Source organism: Dioscorea cayenensis, unplaced genomic scaffold (assembly GCF_009730915.1).
Source record: "Dioscorea cayenensis subsp. rotundata cultivar TDr96_F1 unplaced genomic scaffold, TDr96_F1_v2_PseudoChromosome.rev07_lg8_w22 25.fasta BLBR01001804.1, whole genome shotgun sequence".
Taxonomy (NCBI): domain Eukaryota; kingdom Viridiplantae; phylum Streptophyta; class Magnoliopsida; order Dioscoreales; family Dioscoreaceae; genus Dioscorea; species Dioscorea cayenensis.
The window spans coordinates 8392-24137 of record NW_024088195.1 but is presented as its reverse complement, the minus strand read 5'-3'; the positions used below and the strand labels follow the sequence as shown (position 1 = coordinate 24137).

General features: G+C 32.4%; 1 non-coding gene across 1 annotated transcript; it reads right to left on the bottom strand.

The window, feature by feature from the left end:
* Window positions 1–10804: 10804 nt before the first annotated feature.
* Window positions 10805–10911, bottom strand: LOC120257028. The gene has a single exon (XR_005535488.1). It is a non-coding gene; the product is annotated as a small nucleolar RNA R71 (small nucleolar RNA).
* Window positions 10912–15746: the final 4835 nt, after the last annotated feature.

Below are 15746 nucleotides of genomic sequence, written 5' to 3'. Positions count from 1 at the left end.
GATCCCTAATCCAATAGCTGCTTCGGGAGAATACCTAAATGCTCTCATAGCCTCAAATCAAAAGCAATAATCATATGTTTTCTTTTCTGCTTAGTGACTCTACCTATATGTCAGTTTTGAATCAAAAGCGCGAGATCATACATTTCCTTTTCCTTAGTGTCTCTACTATGTTTGAATCAAAACCCTAATCTTATATTTTCTAATGAGGTCCCTTATGGTTTGTAAGCAGACACGAATCCTCACGTTTTCTTATAGCAAAATGTCTCTATTTCACAATTAGAAACGTAATCCTGTGTTTCTGAAAATGTCTCATATTTTTCAATCAAAACCTAATCCTAACACTTTTTCTTTTGGAAAAGCCCACTATTTTTAGATTGAGAAACCTAATCCTATACTTTTCTTTACGAGTCACGTGCTATTTCTTAAAACCTACCGATTAATTCCATGTTTTCCATTGTAAATAGATCTAATATCAAAACAAAACCATAGTCCTTTGTTTTCTTCTAGAATCCTACTCCTGATAATCAAAAACAATACCAGTGATTTGAAAGATGAGGAGACGTTTCAAAACAAAAATACATAAAATTAGGGTCTGATTCAATATGAGGCACTATAAACAAATGTATCGCTGATGTTGAATGTCATCGAGAGACATTTTACAACATTATGAGTTTGAAGCAGAAAATGTAACATTCAGCGCAAATTAAGTTTTGATTAAAAATTATAGGCGTTCCAAAGGGGAAAGAAATGATTAGGTTTTGATTTACAAAACAAGGGACATTCCTATAAGAAACGACAAGCATACCAGGATTTTGATTGGAAAAAGTATAGAGACATCACGCAAAGAAACATGGAATTAAAGTTTTCGAAGAAAATGTGAGACACATCATGGAGAAACATGGGAGTTGGGGTTTTGATTAAAAATAGTAGACGACTCCGAAGAAATTACAACATATAGCATTTTTGATTGCGAAAAATATGAGACATTATTATAATAAACATAGGGTTCAGGTTTTGATTGAAAAACAAAAAATATCAGACATTTCTAAAAGAAAACATAGTATTAGGGTTTTGATCTAAAAATAGGAACCATTCCACATGGGATTTCATGGTTTTGAGTTAGAAAAATATGACATATTACGATATGATTATTGCTTTGATTCAAAATAATGACATTCTCAAAAAGTAAACTACACATTAGTGTTTTGATTAAAAATCAGGCATTAAAAGAATATAAGATTCGGGTTTTGATTTTAAAATATGAGATATTACAAAAAGAAAACACACGATTATTGCTTTGGTTAGAATATAGCAGACATTCCCAAAAGAAAACACAAGATTATGGTCTTTATTCAAAAATAGGAGGCATTCCAAAAAATATATATGATTAGGGGTCTGATTGAAAATATGAGACATTTTGAAATGAAAATATTGAATTAGGGTTTAGATTAAAAATTAGGGACATTCCCAAAAAATAAAAAACAATGGATTGGGGTTTTTATTCAAAAATAGCAAACATTCTGAAAAGAAAAAATATAGGATTAGGGGTTTGATTAAAAAATATGAGACATTAAGAAAAGAAAACATAGGATTAAGATTTTGATTCAAAAATGGTTGATATTCCCTAAAGAAAACATAAGATTATGGTTTTAATTAAAAAATAGTTGACATTCCTAAAAGAAAACATAGAATTAGAGTTTTAATACGAAAAAGTTAGACATTTCTAAAAGGAAGCAGTGAGAGTTTTGATTGAAAAATAGGAGACATTACTAAAGAGAAATATAGGAATATGTTTATTCGAGACCAAAAATAGAAAGGAACTTCACGAGGATATAGTATGTAATTCAAATATAGTAGGCATTCCAGAAAAGAAAACATAGAATTAGGGTTTTGATAAAAAAATAACAGACATATCTAAAAGAAATCATATGATTAGGGTTTTGATTCATAAATTGGAGCCATTACGAAAAGAAAATATAGGATTAGGGTTTTAAATAAAAAATAGGAGGTATTCAAAAAAATAACTTAGGATTAGGGTTTTGTTTAAATATTAAAATAACTTAGGATTTAAAACCATAATCCTATGTTTTCTTATAGTAATGTCTCTTATTTTTAAATCAAAATTCTAATCCTATGTTTTCTTTTCGGAATGCCTACTATATTTGAATCAAAACCATAATCCTATGTTTTTTTTTCGGAATGTCTCCTATCTTTCGTTCAAAACCCTAATCTTTATTTTCTTTTTAGAATGTCTTCAAACTTTCAATGAAAATCCGAATCCTATCTTTCAAAACTTGAATCCTATTTTTTATTTCGCAATGTGTTCTTTTTTTTTAGTTTTAAATTGAAACCGTAATCCTTTATTTTCTTTTCTGAATGTGTTGTATTTTTTTAGTTTTGAATCAAAAAACTAATCCTTTGTTTTTCTCTACGAATGTACATAATCAAAAACCATAATCATATATATTTTAGGAATGTTAGCTAACATTTTTAATCAAACCCCTAATTATCATTTCTTTTTGAATGCCTCCTATTTTTTTCAATGAAAACCGTAATCCTACATTTTCTATTCGGAATGTCTACTATTTTTAATCAAACCCCAAATCCTATGTTTTCATTTGGAAATGTCCCCTTTATTCGGTTTTTATTGAAAACCCTAATGATGTGTTTCTTATGTATTATCTTCTATTTTTCAATCAACACTAATCCTATGTTTTTCTTTTTCGATATGTCCATTTTTAGTCAAAACTCAAATACTATGCTAAAAATGACTCCTATTTTTAATCAAAAACCTAATATTTTTCTTTTGGAATGTTAGCATATTTTTGAAATAAAACAGTTAAAATAGTAATGTCACATATTTTCAATCAAAACACTAATCTTATGTTTGAATTTTGGAAAATATGCGCTGAGTTTTTGAATCAAAACAATAATCCTATGATTTTCTTTTTCGTAATATTCTTATAATCAAAACCTAATCCTATGTTTTTCGGAATGACTCCTATTTTTCATCAAAAGGCCGTAATCTTATGTTTTGTTTTCGGAATATCTCAGTATTTTTGAATCAAAAACCTAAATCCTATGTGTTTGAAATATCCATTATTCTTGCGTTTTTAATCAAAACCCTAATCCTAAGTTTTCTTATAATGTTTTCTCTTATTTATCAATCAAAACTCTTATCCTATTTTTTCTTTTTAAAATGTTTCTTATTTTTCAATCAAACCCCTAATCCTATTTTTTGGATTGAAAAATAGGGGATATTCTGATAAGAAAACATAAGATTAGCGATTTTATTGAAAAATATGACGCATAATTAGACATTATAGAAACTATAAGGGAATGTGTCCTAATGAACAACATACATTAAAAAATAATAAGTTTGGGTTTTGATTCAAAACGGATATACAGGAGAAATTAAGAAAAGAAAATAGACGATTATGGCTTTGTTTCCAATGTATTCAATTCCGAAAAGAAAAGAAAGGATTAGAGTTTTGGCTCAAAAATCGGAGGCATTTTGAAAAGAAAACAAAGGATTAGGGTTTTGATTCAGAAGCAAAAAATATGACATATTCTCAAAACAAAACATAGGATTAGTGTTTTGATTGAAAGATAGGAGACTTTCCAAAAATAAAACATAGGATTAAGGTTTTCATTGGAAAAATATGAGACATTGCGTAAAGAACAAAATCAGATTAGAGTTTTGATTAAAAATTAGAAGACATTCCCAAGATAGAAGATAGGATTAGAGTTTTGACTAAAAAAAATGAGACATTTCAAAAAGAAAACAAAGGATTAGGGTATTCATTAAAAACTGAGAAATAGGACGCATTCTTAAAAAAAAACAAAGGATTAATGTTTTGATTAAAAAGTAGGAGACATTACGAAAAGAAAACATAGGATAATAAAAAACATATTAATTGTGTATGTTCTGATTCAAATAGCAGACATTACTATAAGAAAGCATAGGATTAGGGTTTTGATTAAAAAATAGCAGACATTACTATAAGAAAGCATAGGATTAGGGTTTTCAATGAAAAATAGGAGTCACTACTATAAGAAAACTTAATATTAGGGTTTTGTTCAAAATTGGTATATATTCCGAAAAGAAAACATAGGATTATTGTTTTGATTGAAAATTATGAGACATTTCGGAAAGAAAACATTGGATTATTCTTTTGATTCAAAAATAATAGACATTCCCAAAAGAAAATATAAGATTAGGGTTTTGATTGAAAAATAGTAGACATTCAAAACAAAACTTAGGATTATGGTTTCGATTAAACAATATGTGACATTATGAAAAGAAAACATACAATTATAATTTTCATTAAAAACTAGAAGACATTCCCAAAAGAAAATATAGAATTAGGGTTTTGATTCAAAAATAGCAGACATTCCCAAAAGAAAACATACGATTAAGGTTTTCATTTAAAATTGATAAATAGGAGACATTAAACATAAGATTCAGGTTTTGTTTGCAAAATAGTAAACATTCCAAAAAGAAAACATTGGATTAGGCTTTTGATTTCAAAACCGAAAAATATGAGACATTTCTAAAACAATACATAGGATTAGGATTTTTAATTCAAAAATAGTAGACATTAAAAAAAAATAGGACTAGGGTTCTGATTAAAAAATAGAACCATTAAGAAAAAACATAGGATTCATGTTTTGATGGAAAGATAGGAGGTATTTAGGCATTCCCATAAGAAAATATAGGACTAGGGTTTGGATTGAAAAATAGAAGACATTTAGAAAAGAAAACATAGGATTAAAGTTTGATTCAAAAATAGGAGACATTACGAATTGAGAACATTGGATTAGAGAATTGATTCGAAAATAGGAGGTATTCCTAAAGTAAGATATAGGATTTAGGTTTCGACTCAAAACCGAAAAATACGAGGCATTACGGAAATAAAATATAAAATTAGGGTTTTTATTAAACAAACAGACATTCTAAAAAGAAAACATAAGATTATGGTTTTCATTCAAAAATAGGAGGCATTCCTAGAAGAAATAATAGGATTAGATTATCAATTGAAAACCAAAATGTAGGTGATATTCCAAATAGAAAACCTAGGATTTTGGTTTTAGTTGAAAAATAGGAGACATATTGAAAAGAAAATATAGGATTAGCAATTTGATCAAAAACTATGAGATATGACTAGAAATAAAATGTTGGATTAAATTTTTGATTAAAAAATAAGCAGGCATTCCCAAAAGAAAACACAAGATTAGGCGTTATTTTAAAAAATGGGAGGCATTATAAAAAAACATAGGATTAGAGTTTTTATTAAAATACATGAGACATTACGAGAAAAAAACATATGAATAGTGTTTTGATTGAAAAATAGTATACATCCTCAAAATAAAATGTAAGATTAGGGTTTTGATTAAAAAATAAGAGCCATTCCGAAAATAAAAAAAACATAGGATTAGGATTTTTATTCAATAATAGGAAGCATTACGAATAGAAAACATAGTTTAAATATTCTAAAAGGAGAACATAGCTTAAGTTTTTGATTTAAAAATAGGAGATATTTATGTAATAAAACATAGATTAGGGCTTTGATTCAAAAATGAAAAATAGGGGCATTTCCAAAAGAAAATATAGGATTAGGGTTTTTATAAAAAATAGGAGATATTACAAAAAGAAAACAAAAAATTAGTGTTTTAACTGAAAAATAGGATTCATTTCTAAAAGAAAATATATGAATATGGTTTTGATTAAAATATAGTAGGCATTCCAAAAAGTAAACATAGGATTAGGGTTTTGATTAACAAATAGGAGACATTACTATAAGACAGAATGGAATTCGGGTTTTGAATAAAAAATAAAGAGGCATTACTATAAGAAAACATAGGATTAGGTTTTGACTAAAAAATAGTAGACATTAAAAAAAAACAAAGGATTAGGGTTTTGATTCATAGTAGCTATTATGAAAAGAAAACATAATATTAGGGGTTTGATTGAAAAATAGGAGACATTAGTATAAGAACACATAAGATTAGGGTTTTGATTAAAAAATAGAAGACATTATGAAAAGCACATATAGGATTAGGGTTTTGAATGAAAAATTATGAGACATTTCAAAAAGAAAACATAGGTTAGATTTTTTGATTCAAATATACTAGGCATTCCGAAAAGAAAACATAGGATTAGCGGTTTGATTTAAAAATATGAGAGCTTTTGAAAAGAAAACATAGGTTACGTTTTTGATTCAAATATAGTAGGCATTCTGAAATAAAAACAAAGGATTAGGGTTTTGATTAAAAAATATCAAACATTTCCAAAACAAATGATAGGATTTATGTGTTGATTAAAAAAATGAGGTATTAGAAAAATAAATAATGAAAGATTAGGGTTTTGATTCAAAAAATAGGACACATTCCGAAAAAAAAATATAGGATTACAGTTTTTATTCAAAAAATAGCAGGCATTCCGAAAAGAAAACATATGATTATGGTTTTGATTGGAAGGAATGAGACATTTCGGAAATAAAACTTAGTGTTAAGGTTTTGAATAAAAAATAGTAGACATTTCTAAATATAAGATAAGGGTTTTGATTAAAAAATAGCGGGCATCACAAAAAAAACTTAGGCTTAGGGTTTTGATTAAAAATATGAGACATTAAGAAAATTAAACATGGGATTCGGGTTGTGTTTGCAAAATAGGAGACATGTTCAAGAGAAAACGTAGGATTAGAGTTTTGATTAAAATATTGTAGGCATTACGAAAAGAAAACTTAGTATTGGTGTTTTGATTGCTAAATAGGAGATATTACGATAAGAAAATATAGAATTAGGGAATTTGATTGAAAAATAAGAGAAATTATTATAGGAAAACATAGGATTAATTCTTTGAATGAAAAATGTGAGATATTAATATAAAAAAACATAAGGTTTGGGTTTTGATTGAAAAATAGTAGAAATTCTGAATCAAAAACATAGGATTAGGGTCATGATTGAAAAATATAAGACATTTCTAAAAGATAATATAGGATTAATGTTTTGATTGAAAAATAGGAGACATCACTATAACAAAACATTAGATTGGGGATTTTGACTAAAAACTGAAAAATGGGCGAAATTTCCAAAAGAAAACATGAGATTAGGGTTTCTATTTAAAATAAATAGAAGACATTCGTAAAAGAAAATAAAGAATCAGTGTTTTGATTGAAAACGTAAAAATAGGACACATTCCGGAATGAAAAATATAGGATTAGTGTTTTGATTAGAATATAGTAGAAGTTCCAAAAAGAAAAAAAGTATTAGATTTTTTATTGAAAAATAGGAGACATTCAAAAACATAGGTTAGAGTTTTGAATGAAAAATAGGAGACATTACTATAAGAAAACATGATATTAAAGTTATGATTCAAATCTAATAGGCATTCGACAAAAAAGACTTAGGATTAGGGTTTTGATTAAAAAATATAAGACAATGAGAAAAGAAAACATAGGATTGGTATTTTGATTGAAAAATATGAAACATTACTATAAGAAAACATGGGATTAGGCTTTTCAATTAAAAATGGGAGATGTTTATATAAGCAAACATAGGATTATGGTTTTGATTCAAAATAGTAGATATTCCAAAATGAAAAATATAGGATTAGGGTTTTGATTGAAAAATATGAGACATTTAAAAAAGAAATCATAGGACTAGGATTTTGATTGAAACATATGAGACATTACTATAATAAACCATTGGATTAGGTTTTTTATTTAAAACCAAAAAAACGGGGGACATTTCAAAAAGTAAACAAAGGATTATTGTTTTTATTCAAAAATAATAAACATTTTGAAAGGAAAACAAACAATTAGTGTTTTAATTAAAAAATAGGAGGCATTCCAAAATAAAATCATAGGATTAGGGTTTTGATACAAATATAGTAGGAATTCTATGTAGGATTAGGGTTTTAATTGAAAAATAGGAGACATTACTATAAGAAAATATAGGAGTATGGTTATGAATGAATAAAAGAAGACATCGTATTAGGTTTTTATTCAAATATACTAGGAATTCCAAAAAGAAAAGATAAGATTAGGGTTTTGTTTGAAAAATAATAGACATTATGAAAAGGAAACATAGGTTTATTGTTTTGATTAAAAAATAGAAGACATAAACTCAAAAAAGCATAAGATTAGGGTTGTTATTAAAAAATAGGAGGCATTGCAAAGACTTAGGGTTTGGGTTTTGATTAAAAATATGCGACATTATGAAAAGAAAACATATGATTATTGTTTTGATTAAAAAATAGCTGACATTAAAAAAAACATAAAATTAGGGTTTCAATTCCAAAACAAGAGGAATTACCAAAAGATAACGTAGGATTATGATTTTTATTAAAAAATAGCAGGCATTACGAAAGATAAAATAGGATTAGAGCTTTGATTCAAAATATAGGATAAGGGTTTCATTGAAAAAAAAATGAGACATTATGAAAAGAAAACAAAGGATTAGAGTTTTGATTCAAAATGGAAAAATAGGTCACATTTTAAAAAGAAAAATAGGACTAGAGTTTGGATTAAAGAGTAGCAGATATTCAAAAAAGAAAAGAAAGGGTTAGATTTTTTACTGAAAAATAGGAGATATTCCGAAAAGAAAATATAGGTTAGGGTTTTGATTCAAAATTGATAAATAGGAAACATTAAGAAAAGAAAGATGCGATTTAGGTTTTGGTAAGGGACATCCCGAAAAGACAACATTTGATTAGGATTTTGATTAAAATATAAGAGATATTAAAGAATGAAAACTTTGGATTATAATTTTCATTCAGTTATAATAGTCATTCCGAAAAGAAAACATAGGATTAGGTTTTAACTGGAAAATATTAGATATTACTATAAGAAAATATAGGATTAGGGTTTTGAATGAAAAATAGGAGACATTGCTATAAGCAAACATATGATTAGAGTCTTGATTAAAAAATAGTAGACATTTCAAAAAGAAAAAATAGAATAAGGTGTTTGATTGAAAATATGAGACATTTCAAAAAGAAACCATAGGATTATTGTTTTTATTAAAAAAATAGAATACATTCCCTAAAGAAAACATAAGAAGAGTGGTCTGATTAAAAAATAGGAGGCATTCCAAAAACAATACTTAGAATTACAATTTTGATTAAAAATATGAGACATTACCAAAATAAAACATACGATTATTGTTTTGATTAAAAAATAGTAGACATTGCCAAAAGCAAACAAACGGTTAGGTTTTTGATTCAAAAGTAGGAGGCATTCAAAAAAGAAAACATAGAATTAGGGTCTTGGTTTAAAAATAGAAGGCATTCTAGAAAAACCTAGGATTATGGTTTTGATTGAAAAAATATTAGATATTACGAAAAGAAAAACATATGATTATTGTTTGATTAAGAAATAGTAGACGTTCCCAAAAAGAAAAACATAACCTTACAGTCTTAACTAAATAATAGGAGACATTACTATAAAAAATCAACTCCGTGTTGTACCCACCTATGAGGGGCTAGCTGGCCACGGCGCCCCGGGATAGGAACTATATCAATTTTTATGCTTTGAAATTTTGTATTTTTCTTGATTTACAGAGTTTTTTTGGTTCTTGTCTTAAACCTCGTGTTGGAAAACTTGATGTGCTTGATCTGCGTAGTTGCTTAGGTAAAACTAAATGGTTGATGACACAGTTGTTGTTGCCTTAGGTAATGGCGAAACTTGGTGAGGTTGAACCCATAGTTATCTTTGCAAAACTTGACGTAGTTGAGAGCTGTAGTTGCAACATTGCTCTTGAGCACACACTAGAAACTAAGAATGTACTTAGTAAATCTTGAGAGTGAGCGAGCATCACTAAGTGCATAGGGAACATCCCGGGTCATTGTTCTGTTGTTGTTGACACTTGATCCAATCTGCCTGTTATCTTCAACGTTCCTTGTCTTTTATCTCTTTTACTATTCTGTTTGTCTGAGTTATTCGAATCTTTAATTTGTTTCGAACAAGAGATAAGTGTTAACTTAGTATTTTAAGACCTGTCCCTGAGTTTTGACAACCCTACCTCTCACGGGGTACGACTGTATTACTTGTGTTGACCCATGCACTTGCGGAGAACACATCAAGTTTTGGCGCCATTGCCAGGGATTGGCAACTATTAAGAAAGCTTAGAATCTGGTGTTCTACTTTGTTTATATTGTGTATACTTGTGAATATTTTTCATTCCATCATGTTCTTTACTTAATTTTCATCTTTAGCTTGCTTTTTAATTTCTTTTGAGCTTACATTGCTCTATATTGTACGTGCAAGTACAGTTGTATGACCCATGGAAGCATTTCTTCCCCATCAGTATGTCCTAATCCACAAGTTGAAAGAAATTTTAGGAGAAGAATCCGTTAGATTAATTTGAGTGAGACAGGATCTCTTGAGATAAGCGTGGAAGTGGAGCAAGATGATGAAATGGCTAGTAATCAACCACAAAGTATCTAAGATTTTGCACGGCTAAATCTTGAGGCGGTCAGATCGAGTATTGTTCGTCCTCCAGTTGTGGAAAACAACTTCGAATTGAAGCCAAATTTAATTCAATTGGTGCAATGGATGTGTTAGTTCGATGAATTTTAGGACGAAGATCCTTACAAACACCTTAGAAACTTCTTAGAAATATGTGACACTTATAAGGCGAGCAACATTTCTGAGGAAGCAGTTTGTCTGAGACTCTTTCCATTCACATTGTGAGGAAGGGCCAAGAAGTGGTTAAATTCCTTGCACCCTGGGTCTCTCACAACATGGAAGCAGACTTCTGAGGCATTTGTTGCTCATTTTTCCCCCCTACTAAGATCACCAAACTCAGAAGAGACATCTCCTATTGTGGCCAATTAGAATCTGACTCCTTATACGATACATGGGAAACATATAAGGAGATGTTGAGGAAATGTCCTCAGTATGGAATTGTTAAATGGATGCAAATCCAGATCTTCTATAATGGCTAAATACTTCCACCAAATAAATGCATGATGTAGCCGACGGAGGTTCAATGTGTAACGAGCAACTGAGTGAGGCACAAAATATGATTGAAGAGATGGCAAACAACGCATATCAATGGAGTTTGAAGAGGAACAAACCGGTGAAGACCACCGGTATTTATCAAGTGGATGTCATCACTACTCTCGCACTACAGGTAGAAGCAATAACTAAAAGATTGGACACCATGCAATCTGCATCTTCAAGTTCAGAACCTATTCACGATCATTCTGCCGACTTATTTGACCCAAGATATTCCTCCTTCATTGATGCAAGTGTAGAACAGATTGAACAAGTGGACTTCTTTGGTCAGAACTGTCGCTATCAGAACAACCCATTTAGCAACACATATAATTCCTTATGGAGGAATCATCCAAATTTTCTTGGAGTCAGCCGGGACAAGGATAGTTGGCTCAGCATCAGCAGCAATACAAGCATCCACCTCAGATTGTACAATAATCGTAGTCCTCATCCGCGTCAGAACCTTCCAACAACCTCACAGTTTACTGGTTAAATTCATCAATAGTACTGGGACTCGGTTCGCAAATAATGACGAGATGATCAGAAACACCAACGCAACTATGAGTAATTTGGAGCACCAGGTAGCCCAAATGTCTAAGCTACTAGAGGAAATGCTACCGGGGACCCTCCTGAGCAACACAGTAGTGAACCCGAAGGAATCACTGAAGGGTATGAATTTTAAACGTGGGAAGCAGCTACCAAATTCCGTTGAGAAGGAGCCTAAACCGGAAGCTGCAAAACCCATTGTGCGCACTGACAAAGACAACACCACAAAGGACAAAAATTCAATCACAAACTATCAACTGAAACTTCCATACCCTGTAAAGGCAAGGAAAGACCAACAAGATGAGTAGTACAAAAAATTCCTCGACATGTTTAAAACTTTGCACATTAATGTCCCATTTGTAGAAGCCCTTGCTCAGATGCCGACATATGCCAAATTCTTGAAAGAACTACTAACCAACAAAAGGAAGTTGGAGGACATGTCCTCTATGATACTCAATGAGAAGTGTTCTACTTTAGTATGCAAAAAACTTCCCACGAAGGGGAAAGATCCAGGAGGATTCATCTTTCCATGCACAATTGTAGGTTTAGTTGATGAGAAGGCCCTTGCTGACCTTGGGGCAAGTATTAACTTAATGCCTTACAAAAGTTTTCAAAGACTTGGGCTTGGGGAGCTTAAACCCACCAACATGACTTTACAGTTAGCAGACAGATCCAACCGAAGACTAAGGGCATAATTGAAGACATTCTGTTAGAGTGGACAAGTTTATATTTCCGACTGGATTTCGTCATTTTAGATATTGATGACAAGGTTGAAGTGTCGTTAATATTGGGGTGGCCATTTATAACAACTTCCAAAGCTCACATTGATGTCAAGGATGGCCAAATAACACTTCGAGTTGGTGACGAAGAAACCACTTTTAGACTTCGTGACTCCATGAAGCATACAATGGACTTCGATGATACATGTTCTATTGTTGATGTTGTTGATAAGGTTATCTCTTATTTTGTATAAGAGACATTCATGAAAGATGAACTTGTTGATCTGTTGGAGGATACACCCTTGGATGATGAGAAACATGAGGGGGTAGTAAAAGAAGCTCAAGGTTTGGATTTGGTGGCCAACAAGGATACAAAACCACCAACAAAACGGATCTCCAAAGTAAGAAAGTGGTCGAAGAAAGTTACATCTAGGAAGAAGAATCCACCCACCTCACCACCAACGCCACACAATACTGAGCATTCTGCTACTTAGACATTTGGTGAGGTCCATTTGATTAACATATTATTACCATATACTTGCAATTGTGTCACAGGTGGCCAAGAGAGATCTCAATTTCATGAACTAATTTGAACTAATTTGTTTCACTTGTTCTGTGCAGACAATGCCAAGGAAGAATATCACTATAGGGCCTTCTAAGAGTCATGGAGCTAATGCCTCATCCTCCAGAGCAGAATACAGACCCACATTCTATACTCAGCCCTGTATTAAGCGATACACCCATCTCTCTCATCGACGCTTTGGTGAATCAAGAGAGATAGATTGGGATGTTTTACATGAGATAGGTCTGGAGCTCAAAATGCAGTAGTTATTGAGTGGTGGGGTATGGCGTCAGCTATTTTAGATCACCGACAATACCTATGAGAAGATGGCACCCGAGGTGTTGTCCACATTCGAGTTGTCGCGAGCCACTATTACTTTTCATCGTGCTAACTTCATTCAGTTCCATGTTTTCAGTGTGTTACATCGTATGAGCCTCATTGAGTTCTCCATCCATTTAGGCTTATATGAAGCCGACTTTTCTTGCACACCTGCCTATGACACCCTGCTTAGCTCCAGACCTGCAGGGGAGTCACTTATTAATTCCTCATGATGGTTGAGTTCATATCCCACTTATGATCCCCGTCGAACCAAGGCTACTGCACTCCGCTCCCCAGCGGCTGCACTACATCCATTTCCTACTCAGTCACACTTTGACAGGTCCCCGCCGTAGCACAGGCATTGCCAGTTTATGAGATTTTGATTTTCTGCTAAGCATGGTGGACAGTTTTCACATGAATTTAGGATATGAGGTCGCTATATCTATTTCTCATCTGGGGATATCTCCTTGTGTTGGTGATTTTTTTGGGCTCTCTTCAGGGGACCAACCGGATACGAGTGGTAGGAGGCATGTCTCTTATATCCCTTGAGATGTTGCGTTCGATGGGGATGGTGCACATGGTTTAGACGGTCCGAGGGACCGAGTATAGGGTCACATCCACCGATGATCTACCTACTGCCGACACTGATACCCTTGACCCTCTATCGTAGGCCACCTCTTCTCATCCGCGATCACGGTCACCACCTCACACTCCCGAGCTAATTTTTTTGTTCATATACTACGTTTCGATGGCTAAAGCGGAGCGTGGTACGCATTGCCAAGCACTTGGGCATGCGGTTATCTCCGGAGCCTACCTTCCCTGTGCGGCCTGCTCGAGATGTTGGTGTGGATACTACAGATTTGTGGGATTTGGAAACCTCTGCCACCCCCTCTGATGATGATTCCAGCTTTGAGAGTGTTGCTTTCTAATTCCAACGATCCTTGTTTTTCTTTATTTTCTTTTAATACCCAGTGTTTTTTTTTCTTTTTCATCTTTTCTCTGTAGTTTATTTAGCAACAGGTGTCTCTTGTTGCATAGACATTTTGGTTTGTTTGCTTTCTTATTTACTACATTATTGTTTTGCTACTTATGAATGCTTCCCTTGTGTCCCACTGTGTTTCTCAGGGATTATGTGGGTGCTTGGAGTTGGCAGCACATGAGAGCGGCACCATCACTCTCCGTGTTTAGATTTGGGGAGTAGCGCATGTGAGCGGCACCAGTTTTCCCTTTTTCCTTACCTTTTCTTCGTTATATTGTATCTCTTATTTACATTGAGGACAATGTAATTTTAAAGTGTGGGGGAGGGTTGCATGCTTGTGGTTGATGAGTGCATTGCTTATGATGATCTATGATTTATTATTGGCGATTTTTAAACCTAAGGTGAACAAGTTTGTGTTAGTAACCATTGTAGTGAAATCATGTCTTGGTTATACTTCCTTAACCTAAAATCCTTGTCATCCATCCCTAATTATGGTTCAACACGTCCTTGTGTTAAGTCATTGTGTTAAAAAAAAATGGAAAGTCGGATTCCTTTTTAGTAATGCCCTACCAATCATTTTATAATGTTTTGTTTTGTGAAAAAATGGCAGAAAGAGCTCTCACCTTGGGATGACTGAAAGCCATTCTTGAGTAATCGAATTTGGGCATCACAAATGTACATTTGATAACCTACCATGGGAAAAGGCTACCTCTAGGATGTATGAAGCTACTACCCGTTCAATATTATTCCGTTTTTAATCTCTTGTGAACATGGGGAACATAAGTTAGGGTTTTCAAACACACACGCACTAGGTTTTGGAAGTAGGAGTATAGTTTTTATTGTGCATTCATGTTCTTACTAACCCCCGTGTCCCCCTTCATTTGAAATTTTCACCGTCTTTCTCTTGAGATCAGAAGCATTGCACTCATCTCTTTTGTTATTGATTATCTAGTGATTGCTTGAGGACAAGCAATAACTCAAGTGTGGGGGTATTTGATGAGTACACTTTATAAATATGTTTTCATGCCCTAAGTCCATCAATGTACTTATTCTCAAGCTTACTTATATGCATATGCGGTGCTATTCTTGGTATTTTTGTTATGTGTGCAGGAATAAGGGGGCTTGACGTAATTTTTACTAAAATTATGAAGAAAATGAAAGAATCCTTGGAAAAGGCTTAAGTACCAAAGCTGGAAACACTCGTGTTCTTCTACTGAATATTTCAGCCTGATGTGCGTCCTAGTAAGAATTCAATGTAGAAGGATGTTCTCAAGATTGACACGGTCTAGACATAATCATGTTTGTGCCACTGAAAAACTCAGCCCGAAGATAATTTTACTCGAGAAGAAGTGACACCAGCACACTGTGAAGACATGATCATGTCCCTTCTACTAAATATTCCGTATGAGCACTTGCCCATTTCACTCAGTATTTCCCCGACACAACACGATCTCGACATGCTTGTACGCCGACCATGTCGAGCCTGAAATCTGCGTTTTTAACTCCAGTTTCTAGGGTTTCATTTCCATCTTTGTCCAAGGATTTTCATTTCCGCCATGAGGACATTGATGAGAGCAAAGATCAAGCTTATCCATACCTTCTAAGGCAACATGAGCGAG